General features: G+C 44.4%; 1 protein-coding gene across 1 annotated transcript in view; it reads right to left on the bottom strand.

The window, feature by feature from the left end:
• Positions 1-11,365, bottom strand: part of MYO1A (myosin IA) — a 116,783-nt gene extending 105,418 nt beyond the window's left edge. Inside the window, exon 1 of the mRNA XM_044285315.1 lies at positions 11,236-11,365. The gene's annotated coding sequence lies outside the window, so the exon portion shown is untranslated. The remainder of the gene's footprint in view (positions 1-11,235) is intronic.
• Between the last annotated feature and the right edge of the window lie 5,759 nt (positions 11,366-17,124).

Raw genomic sequence — 17,124 nt, 5'->3', positions numbered from 1 at the left:
TCCGCATGGCCTTGCGGAGCCAAACGCATCCGTCCTGACTTAGGCTACTTTCACACTAGCGTTCAGAGCGGATCCGTCTGAGACGGATCCGCTCATATAATGCTGACGGTGGATCCGTTCAGAACGGATCCGTCTGCATTATATTGTAAAAAAAAATTCTAAGTGTGAAAGTAGCCTGAACGGATCCGTCCAGACTTTTACATTGAAAGTCAATGGGGGACAGATCCATTTGAAGATTGAGCCATAGTGTGTCATCTTCAAACGTATCCGTCCCCATTGACTTACATTGTAAGTCTGGACGGATCCGCACGCCTCCGCACGGCCAGGTGGACACCGAACGCTGCAAGCAGCGTTCAGGTGTCTGCCTGCTGAGCAGAGCGGAGGACAAACGCTGCCAGACCGATGCATTCTGAGCGGATCCGCGTCCACTCAGAATGCATTAGGGCTGTACGGATCCGTTCGGGGCCGCTTGTGAGAGCCTTCAAACGGAGCTCACAAGCGGAGCCCCGAACGCAAGTGTGAAAGTAGCCTAACAATGTAAGTCAATAGGGACGGATCCCTTTGCATTGACACAAAATGGTGCAATTGTAAACAGATCCGTCCCCCATTGACTTTTAATGTAAGTCAGGACGGATCCGTATTGGGACTTAGAAATTAAAATCTAATATAAACGAATTGGTCCTGAACGGATGCATTTGTTTGTATTATATCGGTGCGGATCCGTCCTGTACAAGTACATGACAGATCCGCACGAACGCAAGTGTGAAAGTAGCCTTAGGGGGTGATGTTCACATGGGATTGTGCGTTGGAGGCGGCTGGGGAAGAGGTGATGTTATTTACATGGGACTGTATGGTGGAGGGAGGATTATAACTACAGGGGGCACTGCAAATCCAGGGGACATTATAGGCGTTCTTATTACTACTGGGGGCTCTATAGGAGGGTCTTGTAGATCTGCCTTATTTCTACTAAGCGCGTTATGGGGGCCTTATTACTACTGTGGGGTCTGTAGGGAGCTTTATTACCACTGGGGGAACAATAGGGGGCCTTATTTCTACTAGGGACTCTGTGAGGGTATTGTTAATATGGGAGGGCATTGTTGAGGAGCATTATCACGGTTGGGGCAGTGTTACTAATAAGGGCATTCTAGAAGGGAATTACTATTGGTGGGACTATGAGGAGCACTATTACTATGGGGGGCAGTAATGTTTCTTTAGGATAGTATTTGGGGGTATGGGGGGGGGGGGTTTGACGTTTTGGCATAGCAAGCAGCAGGATAACACTGTGGGGACTCCAGTTGGGGGATAATGATAGAAAGTGAGGAAGCTAAGATGTCTGTGTGTCACACTCTGCAGAGACGAGGCGGCTGAGAGAAGTTGTCCAGACCGAATGGAGAAGATGATGACAGAGAGGAGACGTTCCCTGAAGGCCCTGGATGTGACAGGTAAGTGCCGCTGTATAGCAAGTACAGTGTAGTGTCCCACTAGGTATGGGTGGGCACTACACAAGGGTCAATTGGTGTGCGCATTACTCTTACTCACAAGGAACAGAAATGTCATATTTTATTCTGCATTTAATGTATGTTTTACTGTGTTGTTAGATGCAATGTACCCCTGTCTAATGCAGCAGCAGGCCGAGTTGGGTGTAGTTAGACATCCCAGACACTAGAGGGAGATAGGGAGCCCCTAGTATAAATGTCCAGGCCCAGACAGGGAGAGTGAGTGCAGAGTCAGGAGTCTGAGAAGACAGAGGCCAGTAAGCCTTCTCCTGACATGCAGCTGGATAGCCCTGGCTGCTAGTGATGTCCAGGAGGCTGTTGAGAAGCTCCAGCCTGCCTGAGAACAAGAGAGCCTAAGTTAGCTCAGAAGAGATACCCCAGTTGCAGGATCCAACCTCCTGGGAGAAACCGACAGTTACCCACCTGATAGGAGGAGGCGTCCCAGGGTAAGCGAAGTGACCCTGATAGGCAGAAGATCTTAGGAATCATAGCAAGCAGTATAATACCTGAGGAAGGAAGTAACCAAGGATATAAGCCACCCTTTTAGGCATCCGGGCCTTGGGAGTTATAAAGCCAGAGCAGGAGTTCTAGAAAGGACATTGTACAGTGATTCTGGGAAAGGTACAACCTGCTGCTGAGTGCTTATGGAATTTACCCTCAGTGTAACTTGCATGACTATTGCCTGCCATATTGTGAATAAGCCCCTTTTTGTGGAACTGTAATAATCTAAAGACTGTACTACTCCCTGCTGTACAAAGTTGGATTGTCCAGTAAAGTTTCCGTTTGGTTCACTGCATACTTGTGTACCTTCATCTTTCCAACCACCAACCGGCGTGCCACCGGCCAAAGGCACTGGCGTCACGAATACCACAGGGACCTTGCCCCAGGCACACAAAATACCTGTAACATCCAGGGCACCTCAACTACCATCAGGCCTGGTCCCTATCTACAGAGCGTGCCCCAGAGGAACTGTGTCTACCTCTCCTTCACTGCCACGCGCCTGCCCAGGGTTCTTCAAATATAGTGAGTACCCTCGATTGCCCACAACTGTGACCTCACTTCGGCATACCCTGCAGGTCTGGCGTGTTGCAACAGTATAGTGTGTGGGGGGGGGGGGGCATATTTATTGGGGCTTGTGCCCCGGATCTTTTGAGACCCTAGCAACGCCCCTGGTGCTTGGTAAGCTGCGAGAAGGCTGTGGCACTCACAGGATCACCCATCCCTTCTCAAACAGCTGACTGGCAGTAGTCCCAGATGTCGGACACCCACCGATCAGATAGTGATGACCCATCCTGAGGATAGGTCATTAGTATCCAAATCTTGGAAAACCCCTTTAATCATACGTGTGAAACTGGCCTTCTACACCATTCTGGAGCATTCTTTCTTCCAACTCTGTGTTGTACCATTCCTCTCCAATTCCTAATAGACATCTATAAATAAATTGACAATTGGGTTTACCAGATGGGGTATGACACTGTTCAGACAGTGCTGACCATGCTAGACCGTGTGGGGGCACACCCCTTTGACAAGGGGAATGGTAACAGCCAATTGTCAATTTAGTCATGCATTTCTAATAGGAATATACAGAAGAACAGCACAGAGTTATAAAAAAATCAACAATGAAGAAAAAGCAGCACTTCCATAAATATAGTGGAAAAGATGTAGATTTATTCACAAAATACCTTAAAAAGTCCTTAAAATATAATACATTTTCAAATTTATCAATAAAACATATAGGGGGTCATATATGAAGCTGAAATACGCCTATATTAGGCGTATTGTAGGCACCGTTTCTGGTGCAACAGCTAGTTGCGCCACAATCTGTGACTTTTCCTCGCTCACGCTTGTGGGCGCGGCATGGGCGGGGAAGGTGATGGGCCGGCTGTCCCATCTCATTTACCATTTTTAACGCCTATTTCAGGCGTAGAAAAACATCTACCTGTAAGACAGCTCGGAAGCAGCGGTGGATCCACCAAAGTTATGAAGAAGCCGGCGCCTCTTCCTAACTCCAGCGGACCCACCGCCTGCATAGGAGTTTATTAAGACCGCATCTAAAATGTCGGCCATAATAAATGTGCCCCATAGTTCTGATCTCTGAAAATTAAACAACCCTAGGAAGCAAAAAGAACAAGACTTGAGGCTCCTTTACAAGGACCGATGATCAGTTCCTAAGAACGTTCGTTCCTGATAATTGCCCTGTGCAAAGGTGCTGCCCATTACCCGATCAACAAGCAAATTCTTGCATCGGGTGAAAACATGGCTGATATGATCTCCTAAATCAGGGATGCACAACCTGCGGCCCTTCAGCTGTTGCAAAACTACAACTCCCAGCATGCCTGTACAGTCTACAGCTATTAGGGTATACTGGGAGTGGTAGTTTTTCAACAGCTGGATGGCGTAGGTTGAGCATCCCTGTCCTAAATTATCATTCCTGGGCTCCTGTGAATCTAGTGCCCAGACACAATGGGCCCCATTTATCAAAACCGTCTTAGTTGCCCACAGCTCAGAGCATCAGAGCTCCGCTTTCATTTTTTCGGAGCCCTCTAGGAAATGAAACGTGAGCTCTGATTGGTTGCTATGGGCACCTCAGACAGTTTTACTGTTAGACAGTTTTGATAAATGAGGCCCAAGGAATGTGCATGGGGTCAAGTGACGGCAGTAACACCTGCTCCGCCGCAGACAGAGGAGAGGATTCTGTATATGCCGCTTCAGCCTCCTGTAACCAGCAAGCAATTATCAGGGACAAACAGTCCATTAGTAAACATGGCTTCACTCAAATGCCCCATTCTGCTGATTGCTTCATTAAAGGTATTGATTGGGTAATGCAGGCTGAATAAGTGAATAAATCGGAGGATTTCCTCTACACCGCTTTACTGTATTTGTGGAAATGCTGCTTATTCTCGATTAATTGCAGGCGGACTATTCACATACAGTGCTGCTCTTTCTGGAGAGATTTCATAGGAAATACAATTATTTACTAAAACAGACATGTCTGGAAATCTGACCAGTGCTCTTTAACACTTCTTAAAGGGGTTGTCCAAGCTAAAAAAAAATCTCCCTGATGCTCCTAAATCTGATAAAATAATAAAAAACCATATGCTCACCACTTAATGCTGGGCTGCCGCTCTAATCCTCACCTCTGATTTCTATTTACAGGCTGCAGCGTTATCATAGCTGTATAAGACAGATGACTGCTAAAGCCGATAACTGGCGACAGCGGTATACAGCCCAAGACTTCTGTGGCCAGCGATTGGCTGCAGCGGTCATATACCATATACAGCTATGTCCCCACTCCAGCCTGTAAACACAAACCAAAGGTGAAGACTAAAGGGTCAGCCTTCAGGACTAAGGCTAGGTTCACACTAGTGTTCGAGAGATCAGGCAGGGAACAGCCAGCTGGGTGTCTCTGGATCCGGCATTGCCGGAAGCTACATGAATTCCATCCGGCCCCATTAACTATGCAAATGGGAAAATATGCCTGGGAAATACTAGTTTCAGTCCAGTATTTGCCAATCCCCATTATACACAGCCTAAGGGCTCATTCAGACGGCTGTATACTGTCCGCAAAAATGCAGATCTGTTTATTTGCGGATTAGATGCAGATCCATTCACTAATGGGGACCTTTTCTTCCATTCTATGGCTCTGCAAAATAAATAAAACATGTCCTATAATTGTCAGTGAAAATCAAGACGTGGCCCCATTGAAGTCTACGGGTTCACAGAAATGTGGAATGCAATCCATTTGTTTGTGGACATACTGAACTGTCCAGGGAAAAAAATTGATTTTCATTTTTGTGGACAGCATATGGCTGCCTGAATGAGCCCTAAGTGTTATGTATGTGTTCTTTCATTATTTTATCAGATTTAGGCCTCATGCACAAGACCGTTGTTTTGGTCCGCATCCGAGCCGCCGTTTTAGCGGCTGGGATGCGGACCATTCACTTCAATGGGGCCGCAAAAGATGCGAACAGCACTCAGTGTGCTGTCCGCATCCGTTGCTCTGTTCCATGGCCCCGCAAAAAAAATATAACATGTCTTAGGCCCCTTTCACACGGGCGAGTATTCCGCGCGGATGCGATGCGTGAGTTGAACGCAATGCACTCGCACTGAATCCTGACCCATTCATTTCTATGGGGCTATGCACATGAGCGGTGATTTTCACTCATCACTTGTGCGTTGCGTGAAAATCGCGGCATGCTCCTCTTTGTTTTTCACGAAACGCAGGCCCCATAGAAATTAATGAGTCATCACTCTGGTCATCACATGGTCCGTCACATGATCTTTTACCATGGTGATGGATCATGTGATGACCGGAGTGACATCACCACAGGTCCTTTTCCTGTACACAGCAAAGAAGAAGACAGAAGAGATGCCGGCTGCGCGAGCAAGTGGATTAAGGTGAGTTAAATTATTATATTATTTTTTAACTCCTCCAGCGCTATTGTACTATGCATTCTGTATTCAGAATGCTATTATTTCCCCTTATAACCATGTTATAAGGGAAAATAATACAATCTACAGAACCCCGATCCCAAACCTGAACTTCTGTGATTTTTCTCACGCGCAAAACGCATTACAATGTTTTGCACTCGCGCGGAAAAATCGCGCATGTTCCCGCAACGCACCCGCACCTTTTCCCGCAACGCCTGTGTGAAAGGGGCCTTATTCTTGTCCGTTTTGCAGACAAGAATAGGCATTTCTAGAATTGGCCGCCCGTTCCGTTACGCAAATTGCGGAAGGCACACAGACGGCTTCCGTTTTTTGCGGATCCACGGTTTGCAGACCGCAAAAAACGGAACTGTGGTGTGCATGTAGCCGTAGAGGCACTACAGAAGTTTCCATATAACTCAGACAACCCCTTCAATGGAAAGCTAAGCGGCTTGTTTAGTCCAGTCATATAAAGGGGATAGAGAGAGTAAGGCTACTTTCCCATCTGCGTTTTTGCCGGATTGGCAGGGGATCATCAAAAACACTTTTCAGTTATGATAAAACTATCAGATTCCGTTCATAATGGATCTGGTTATATTATCTCTAAAATGACAGAACCATAAGTTAATTTTAAGTCAATGGGCGGTGGATCCATTTTTATTTTCATGTAAAAAAAAAAAACGGATCTGGCATGAAACACAATCTAAGGGCTCGTTCACGCGAACCTATTTTGTGTTCCGTATACGGGCCGTTTTCTGCGTTCCGCATACGGAACCATTTATTTCAATGGGTCCGCAAAAGATGCGGACAGCACTCTGTGTGTGTCCGCATCCAATGCTCCGTTCCGTGACCCCGCAAAAATTATGAGCCCTGTCCTATTCTTGTCCATTTTGCCTACTGTTCCGTTCCGCAAATTGCGGAAGACACATGGGCGGCATCCTTTTTTTGTGGATCCACAATTTGCGGACCGCAAAAAACGACACGGTCGTGTGAACAAGCCCTAAGTCAGTGATGGTGGATCAGTTTTTTCAGATGCTTGATTTCCAGATACTTGATCAGTATCCCATGACGCACACAAAAACACTTGCATGGGAACGCGAACAAACAGAACGAAATGCATTTTGGTGCACTACGTTCTGTTCAGTTCCGTTTTATCCCAATTAACAATGCGTGGGGACATCTCCGGTTTTGATATCCTATGACGGATCTCAATACTGGAAAGGAAAACGTAGATGTGAAAGTAGCCTAAAAGAGAGAGGGATTTTGCCTGACCCAACTATATATTTTTGAACATCTGTAAGGGAAACCTGCAGAGGAAGAGCAATCACTTATTTGCTCCTGTTCTTTAAGATCCTCTCCTTGTATAGAAACAATGCAATATTTAGTAGCTCCATTTCTGCCCTCCCCCTGACCGTTCAGCATACATTAAGTATATGTATCATTAGGTAATCTCTTTAAATGTGCATAGTCTAGACTGCAGACTACAAGGGAAATGCTCATGTGAAAGGTTAAATGTTGTACCCTGCGCATGAACCATGTGCATTCGCAGAATCACAACTGGACATACTACTGTACTGTGGAGGCAGCCCTTGAAACTGCAGTGGGGCCCCTGGAGAGAGAGGGCCCACTCCAGGTCGGTCTAGTTTGCATTTGATGGGTGATGAGAGCCTGTACAGGGATATGGGGCCTCACAGTGGTGTTTCTCTGCCGCCTTAACCACTTTTTCCAAAGTGAGGGTGGGCAGGGAGCGGGATGGGTCGCCCCGCCACATTGATCATCTTTTACAATTTCTGACGCAAAGAACACAGAAATCTATCCCAGTCAGAGGTTGGTGTAGATATCTGTAAAGCCTCATTCACACGTCCGTGTCCAAGCTTAAATCCGTGAAAAGTTAGTCAGCGATGCCTCCGTGAAGCTGACCGTGATGGATCCGTGTGTCCGTTTTTTGCTGTCCTTGTTGCATCCGTGCTTCACTGACACTGAACAACTGAAAAATAATTTTCAAAGCATCTCTTCCTAATGATCTGTGAAACATGGATGAAACACGGATGGCATCCGCGTTGCATCCGTGGTTTTCACGGACCGATAGACTATAATGGGCGTGATGGATCCGTGAACACGGATAAAATAGAGCATGCTTCTGTGCTAAAAACACTGACCCACGGACTGTGTTAAAACACTGATGTGTGAATACACGCATTAAAATAAATGGGTACGTGTGCTGTCCGCGGAGAACACGTACGGCACATGTCCATGGAACACTGACGTGTGAATGAGGCTTAAAGCGGTTCTGCAGTTTGTTTAAACTGATGATCTATCCTCTGGATAGATCATCAGCATCTGATCGGTGGGGGTCCGACACCCAGGACCCCCGCCAATCAGCTGTTTGAGAGGGCAGCAGCGCCGTGGCCTTCTCACTGTATACCGCAGGCCCAGTGACGTCACGACTTGTATCAACTGGCCTGGGCGAGGCTCAGCTCCATTCAAGTGAACAGAGCTTACTCGCGCCCAGGCCAGTGATACTAGTCGTGATGTCACTGGGCCAGCTGTAAACAGTGAGAAGGCCACGGCGCTGCTGGGGCGCTGCTGCCTTCTCAAACAGCTGATTAGCAGGTGTCCCGGGTGTCGGACCCTCACCGATCAGATGCTGATGATCTATCCAGAGGATAGACCATCAGTTTAAACAAACTGCAGAACCCCTTTAAGGGTGCATGGACTGCCTGGTGCTGCGTCTAATTTATGATGAGGTGTACGCCTCCAGCAGTGCCGCAATGGTACCACAATGGGATGGGGCTGCTAAAGCAGGGGAAACAATATTATTCTTGTTGTGGAGTGATTTCCTAGGTGACGGAATAGTAGAGAAATCAGGCCAGGTTACTGTGTGCCCCCTACCACAGAGTATTATCAGGTACTATCCCTTAATACAGTCATAAAAGGAGACCAATCTACAATATTCAATGTAACACATACAAGTCAAAGAGGTTTTCCAAGCGTTTAATATTGATGGCCATTGTTATGATAGGTCATCAATATGTGATCGGTGAGGGTCCGAGTCCCAGCACCCTTGGCGATCATCGGTTTGAAGAGGCCGCAGCTTACCAAGCGTACTGTCTGTATCGTATAGCAGTTGTGCTTAGTATAGTAGCCCAGTACTATAGTACTATGCCATGAGACCGATGAACATGGACGTTCCTGCCCTAGGAATAGGACACAGTGTTCACCTGAACATCGAGTCCTCTTCAAACAGCTGTTTAATGGGGGTGCTGGGAGCCAGGCCCCCACTGATCAGATACTGATGACCTATCCCGAGGACAGGCCTTCAGTATCAAAATCTCAGAAAGCCTATGTATGTAAAATATTCCAGAATACTTGATTTTATATAATGCCTTGGTATTAAACGTAGTGGAGAATGTGAGTTCTCTGCAGGTTCCTTCTTCTCCTTTAGACTTATATCCACCTTTGACTCCCAAGCCAGAGTAATAAATCTAATCTTATCTTCCTCCTCAATAAAAAGTAGTAATAATCTGCCATAAACACATAAAAATACATAAGTGACCAAAGATCAGGCCATAGACAGGGATACACCTTACACATTATCATGGATTGTGAGAACTTGCTAGGAGTGTAGTAACATCTAGGGAGGACATTGATAGATCAATGGGAAAAGTCCAGCACACACACCGGACACTACTGCACCCATCTACTTCAGTGAAGGTCAAAGCAGCCATGGGGACAATTACGTGATCTCTCATGGCCATGAGTAGTGCTATACCACCCAGCAGCTTACTATTAGGCCATGTCATAGATTCCTGTAAGGGAACCCATCATCTCCTTATTGCTTCCCTCAGTGGTACTAGTGACAGGCACACTGAAATAAGTACCGTTGAATTTATTTCTTGCGGAAAGAGCTGTTTTTTTTTGTAGATTTTGATCGCTTTTCATTCTATTTTTTAGAAGCAAGCTCTAGAATCCTTTTATGTTTTTACAGCGTTCATAATGTAGGATCAAAAAGGTTTTTCTTCTATACTAGAGGTCGATACAGATGACGCAATACCAGTTATGTGTATTGCAGCTTTTTCGTTTTGTTTATAATTAAAAAAGCATTTTTAAGGGGAAAATAGTTTTTCATGTGTTTTTTTTAATGTTTTCATACATTTAGTTTTATTTAATTTTTTTGCCCACTACTAGGGAACTAGACCATGCATTCTTCTGATTGCTCATACAATACACTGAAATACTTCTGCATTCCAGTGTATTATGCTTGTCAGTGTAACTCTGACAGGCATCATGTGAGGCACTGCATCTGGCACAACCTAAATAGGTGTACACAGATGGCATACCAGGTCTTTATTAGGCTCCCAGATGCCATGCCAACCCACTAGCACCCCATTATTCCATTGCACGGGTGTAGATGAGGCTGACAGCCCAACTGTTAAACCACTTAGATGCTGCAGAGGCCATTGACCATGGTATGTAAGCAAGGTGTCAGCTGTATATCATAGCTGTCACCTACCACTAATGATGTGGGTCTGCAGCAAAGAAAGGGTTTAGAAATATAAAGTACACATCCTGTAAATCAACGTAGCTGGTGCCATTTTACTATAGTAAAGTTCAAATGTAGAGATATGTTAGCCAGACTGAATGCTATATATTCCTTTACCACTAACATAATAACAGGAACTGGAATTAATAAAATTATATATATATATATATATATATATATATATATATACACAGGAATATATAATAATTATATATCAACTACAGCAGTTAAAGGGGTTTTCCAGGAGTGTGATTGTATACATAGAAGAACTGGGTCAAATGTGTACAGACACTGAAAAGATTAGATAGATAGAAAGATAGATAGATAGATAGATAGATAGATAGATAGATAGATAGATGAATGGATATATAGATAGTAGACGTAGCAGAGCTAAATTTGACATTTGATTCTTTAAGGATGGCACCACTTTGCATGATAATCTAAAGCATGGTGTCATGATCAGCTTTGCCACGTGACAAACTCAGCTCTGCCGCATTTGCGCTTTAAAGTACTGTATACTAAGTAATGCCTGACAATGTGTAACATTAGACATTTTGGACACCGTCCTTTATAAAGTAATCTGGATGTAATACACATCAACGCTATAATAAAGATTTAACGATTTTTCAGTCCGTATATTGGGCAATGTAAGAAAGTCTAACTTGCACAGTTGGTGTTACCAGAAGGAGGAAGTCATCTCACTTTTCTACTTGAACTATGGACCCTTTTCAGTTAGTTTGTGAAGGATTACAGCAAACGTGCACTTACCTGGCTACCAGAGAGAAATGTGTGTTTGCAGGCAGTGCTGGTTAAGTAGGAGCCTCTTTATCAAGAAGAAGACTCCAGGAGCCTTGAAGACCAGGTTGTTAGAGCAGAATCCCTTTAGGTGTGCTCACCGGGAGCTGTCCATGGTGTCTGGTCACTGTGGTTAGTGGCTGGCAGCACTTAGATCTGAGCACAGCCCTTCAGTCACCACACCTATTTCCTCAAGTAGCTGACGCTGGATCACCCCCTACCTGAGAGAACGCAGCACTGCAAAGAGAAGCAGCAGGAACCCAATGTGTAGAGGCTTTTATAAAGCAGATTGTACTGTCTTAGAGTACGGCCACACGGTCAGGTTTCTGCCTGCAGTTTTTGAAGACAAAAGCAGGAGTGGATCATAAAAGGAGAGAAAGTATTAAAGACAGATAGAACTTCTTCTCTTTTTTGAATTACCTCCTGGTTTTGGCTTCCAAAACCGCTTCAAGAAACCAAAAGGTGTGTCCGTCCTACAACATGTGTACAGAGGAAGAGAGACATCTCCAGCTATATAGCCTGCTACATCTGTAGAGAGATAGTGGTCATTTTTTTTAAGGATTTGGGAAATCCTAAACCACAACTGTGATCGGCATCCAGATTTTAGGGAATTGTTCCCTGACTTTACAGTGAACCTCATCCTACAAGAATCTAATCAGGTTGAGAACTGGAAATTTTGCCAGCCAGTCCTTGTCCCTTATGCGGACAATAATAGGACCTGTTCTATCTTTGAACGGAACGTAAAAATGGAAATACGTAAACAGAAGGCATACGGAGTACCTTCCGTTTTTTCTTTGCGGATCCAATGAAATGAATGGTTCTGTATACAGTCCGTATACGGAAAGCAAAAAACGGAACGGAACGGAAACGGAAAAAAAAAGTTTGTGTGCAAGAGGCCTTAGGGTGCATTCAAACAACCATATTTTCGGTCCATGAGGTCCATATTTTCGGTCCATCCGCATTTTTTATGGATGGAGCAGGAGGCTTAAAGTAACAGTCCATTTTGCAGAATATTCTGGTGTGCCAGCACACTACATTATTATTAGTGGCAGAATGATCAGGCACTAATGTCTGGATGTCTGCATGTCCTGCTGCTGCTGGTCAGAGACTTCAGACTTAATTTGCTGCTTATGGAGCTGGAGCTGCTCCTGCACCGCCCCCCCCCCCCCCCCCCACACCAGCAATGGCAGTGGAGTATGAGCACAGAGGGTCCCCCCTCCCCCCGGTCACACCTTCATAAAGACGCAGGTAGCGACCAACCGATTACACAGCATGTCTCACACAGTAGTCCATTTGTGCATCCCTCTCAGAAGGTCTAGAAAAATGCCCCCATTGTTGACCAGTAGCGAGAATCTAACAATATGGATAGACAGTAGTCATCCCTCTGCCAAATCCTGACAATGCGGCTGTCACTACACAAACAAGAAAGCATGCATCTGGCCATTTGTGCTCGGAGGGCCTCCCTGTCTCCATCTCCACTGCATACTGCCACATTCTGTCATCTTCGTCATCACCTTCCAGCTCCTCATGCTCCTCCTGCTCTTCTACTGTCACTTGGGTAGATAAACCACCTAGTTGTGTATAAAATTCCTGGGCATTTATGTCCTCCTCCATGTCCTCCTCCTCCTCCTCTGCAAGTTCATCCTTCTCAGGACTCAGGTGGCCGTGAGATGTAGGCATCATGTCTTCTGTCCCCTCGCCCATCAGATTTATCAGCATCCCCTCCAGGATGTGAAGGAGTGAAATGACATCATTCATCCCGCAGTTCTGCCAACTGACAAATAAAGTGGCCATCTAAAAGGGCCTGAACAAACGGCAGATGACACGCATGAGCTGCTACTGGCTAACGTGGAAGTTACACCAGGGAGTAGACCTGTCTGTTGCATAAAATAAATCCATAACCTGTTTCTCTGCTTGTACAGGCATCTAATGTATGGGGCATGGAGTTCCAACGGGTGGAAATGTCGCATATCAGGCAATGTTGGGGAAGAGCTTTTTGCCTTTGCAGCTCAAGAAGGGTGTGTTTTGCACAGTAAGAGTGGCTGAAGTGCATGCAGTTTCCTGAACATCAGCTCTTGCAGTTCAATGGAAGACTTGAGGAACCGGGTGACAACGAGATTGAAGATGTGCGCCATGCAGGGTGCATGGGTCAGCTCTCCCTGACGCAACGCAGACAAAATGTTCTTCTGTTATCAATAACCATAGTTCCTATCTCCAGTAGTGGTGAGCGGCAGGGGCAAAATTCGAATTTGCGATATTTCGTGAACATTTGGTAGAATATTCGGCAATGTAATATTCGCGTAATGCGTGTGAAATACAGGCGTGGTTCACTATAGCTACATTTTTCAAGCTGCAGAAGTTTTCTGAGACTGGAGAAAATGGTTGGCACGGCAGAACATTAAAAATGGCTTTATATGCAGATAAAGTGCTCCAATATATTTGCGATTGCGAAATCAGCACTAATAATGAGAATATTTTGTCGCAATACGTGCAACTTCACATTTTAACAGGTCTGACTACATATTACTGATTGGTGCACTAAGTATTGTTGTGAACTTGTGACATAACAACACTATGTCTGTAGCATGTATGTATGGACAGCAGAACCTATCAGCTACACTATATCACTATCTAACCTACACTAACTATCTGTATTATATATATATCTGAGCTAACTAACTATCTAATGTAATTGGATAAGGAATAGGATCCAGGTGAAAGCACAGTGCACAGCAATGTCACTGCTCTCTCTCTCTCAGAACTGCAAAAAACTACAGAAAATGCAGCTTTCCTATTGGTTGCTAGGGATGTTGCTAAGCTCAGACAAAGACATTGCAGCCTTCTCATTGGCCCACAAGCAAGAAGGGAGGTTACCGATGAAAAAAAAAAATCTAGAATATTCGAAATTACGAATATATATCACTATAGTCTAAATATTCGCGAAGTCTCGAAGTGCCGATATTCATGATTAATATTTGGTATTCGAATATTCGTGCAAAACACTAATCTCCAGTTGGTGAGGAGACAGCCAGTATTCGATTTCTTTATTGATGACACCGAGCAGTTCCTCCCTGGTATGGCTCCGTTCACAAGGGTTAAGGTGCCGAACTACGTGACAATGTCTTGCTTTGCATAGGTGATATGCTGGAGGACCACTGTAAACTGTGCCTAGAAGGGTGGGTGAGGGCAAGGTGGAGGTTGAGAAAGCAGAGGAGGACATTGGGGCAGAAATCCCAGCATTACAACTCGAAGGTGGCATTGCCATCAGCTTGCCAAGTTGCTGGTGTGCCTGGGCCGGAACCACATTTACTCAGCGGGCTGTGAATCACATATATTGTCCTTGACCATAGTAGCAACTTCATACATCAGTGCTGGCGTGAACTGTACAAGACACTGAGAGGCCCAAGGGATGGCCCACCTTCTACTCAATGTATGTTTGCAGAGCTGGTACAACTTTTTTTGAAAAAAGCTCTGCAGCTTGGCTGGGCACAAGCCATCAGTTCTATGAAATGTGCAGAGTCAACTACATTGAAACGGAGGGACTGTTGCACCGGCAACTTGACCAGGTGTGCTTTCAGCTTCTGCACCGTTGTTGGTTGAGTGCGCACATACTATTGTCACCTCGGTAAATGATTGCTGTTGAAACAAGTGACGAGGAGGAGGAGCATCAGGAGCAATAGATGACATTGAGGTCAATGGGAAGGAATGACAGCTTCCTTCTGCTGACGTTGACATGCCCTGACTGCTGGAGAGCGGCTGCGGCCCTGTGGGAGATGCAGCGGTTGCTGCATCAGGCTGTAATACCCCATATATTCCCCAATCAAAGAATCCTGTACTAATAAAAGTAGTTACCAGTATAAGCCTGTGGCACACACCATAACAAAAACCTACAAAAAATTGCCAGACCGCTTATAAATAAATATCACTTTATTACATGAATTGCATATGACTTACAAACATGATTAAAAGACATAGATGCAGGGAAAAAGAAGGCGGCATCAACTGGAGGGAAACCACAGCAGATAACACGTTCACAAATCGCCCATCAATATAAACATGATTTCATTAAAGTTCAAGTTCAAGTGCAAACCAAATTCATTACAATCAAAAGGACAAAGAATGTTTACCCATGCTGTGTCTCCTCCAGGATGGCGCCAACCTCGACGCACGTTTCGGCGGGGTTGCACACTTAAAATGAAGTATCAACTCTGAATGTCGGTACGCAGCACAGCGATGCACATGGTGATACACTCTCCCTACAGTCTCGCTGCACTCTCCCTCTCCAATATTGTCCTATTAGCACAGTGCAGCAACACTGTCCCTAGCGCATGAGCACTTGTCACATCTCTCCCTATGCTCAGCAAACAGGACATGGGCGGAGACCGATTTTATAGGGCTATAGGAAATAAAGAAAATTAAAAAAGAAAATGTATAGCTATAGTATAGTTACTAGTTTTAGCAATAGTATAGCCGACTACGCACACACACCCACAGAAAAAAAAGCAAAAAGCTTAAAAAATTTCCTAATTTGATGAATACCTTAGAGATGGTCAACATAAAATATAGTCATTTTGAAGAAGTTTCTAGTATTTTGTCGTTGTATTACATCTATACTGGAAGTACGGTGCCATAGAACCAGCAACAGAAAACTAGGCTGCCAAAAAAACAATATGCCCAGCCAGTAAATTACACAAATGGCATCCCTTTTCACGGTACAAACATACGATAATGCTTTTAGAAGTGTTTTGTCTTGAAATCTGTTGTAACTGAAAAAAAATGATGAGAGGAAAAATATATTTTTTTTTCATAATTTTCAGTTTTTTCTTAACTATAAAAAAAATATATATCCGTCATCTAATGACACAAAAGAAAGATGTCCAGTGTAAAATATAAAATATATGAAGTAGAAATTAATTAGTTATTTGCAGTTATGCATCATTCACACGTCAGTGGTCAGTGATTTCCATTAGGGATGAGCTCCGTACAGTATTGAAACAAAGTTTTATGCGAATCGACTTCGGATGTTTCATCCAAAGTCGATTCGCTCATCCCTAATTTCTATCAGTGATTTCCATCCAAAATCAGGTGCGGCTCTTAACACAGAACAGGTGCAGATCTTTCCCTTATAACTTACAGTGAATATAAAAAGTCTACACACCCCTGTTAAAATGTCAGGTTTCTGTGATATCAAAAAACTAGACAAAGATAAATAATTTCAGAACTTTTTCCACCTTTAATGTGACCTATAAACTGTACCACTCAATTGAAAAACAAACTTAAATCTTTTAGGTGGAGGGAAGAAAACAAAAAAAAAAAATAATAATATGGTTGCATATTATAACTGGGGATGTAGCTGTGTTCAGAATTAAGCAATCACAATCAAAATCATGTTAAATAGGAGTCAGCATACACTTGCCATCATTTAAAGTGCCTCTGATTAACCCCAAATAAAGTTCAGCTGCTCTAGTTGGTCTTTCCTGAAATTTTCTTAGTCGCATCCCACAGCAAAATCCATGGTCCACAGAGAGCTTCCAAAAAATCAGAGGGATCTCATTGTTAAAAGGTATCAGTCAGGAGAAGGGTACAAAAGAATTTCCAAGGCATTAGATATACCATGGAACACAGTGAAGACAGTCATCATCAATTGGAGAAAATATGGCACAACAGTGACATTACCAAGAACTGGACGTCCCTCCAAAGTTGATGAAAAGACGAGAAGGAAACTGGTCTGGGAGGCTACCAAGAGGCCTACAGCAACATTAAAGGACCTGTAGGAATATCTGGCAAGTACTGGCTGTGTGGTACATGTGACAACAACCTCCCGTATTCTTCATATGTCTGGGCTATGGGGTAGAGTGGCAA

The sequence above is a fragment of the Bufo gargarizans genome, chromosome 3 (assembly GCF_014858855.1).
Source record: "Bufo gargarizans isolate SCDJY-AF-19 chromosome 3, ASM1485885v1, whole genome shotgun sequence".
Taxonomy (NCBI): Eukaryota; Metazoa; Chordata; class Amphibia; order Anura; family Bufonidae; genus Bufo; species Bufo gargarizans.
This window is presented reverse-complemented; position numbering and strand designations above follow the sequence as displayed.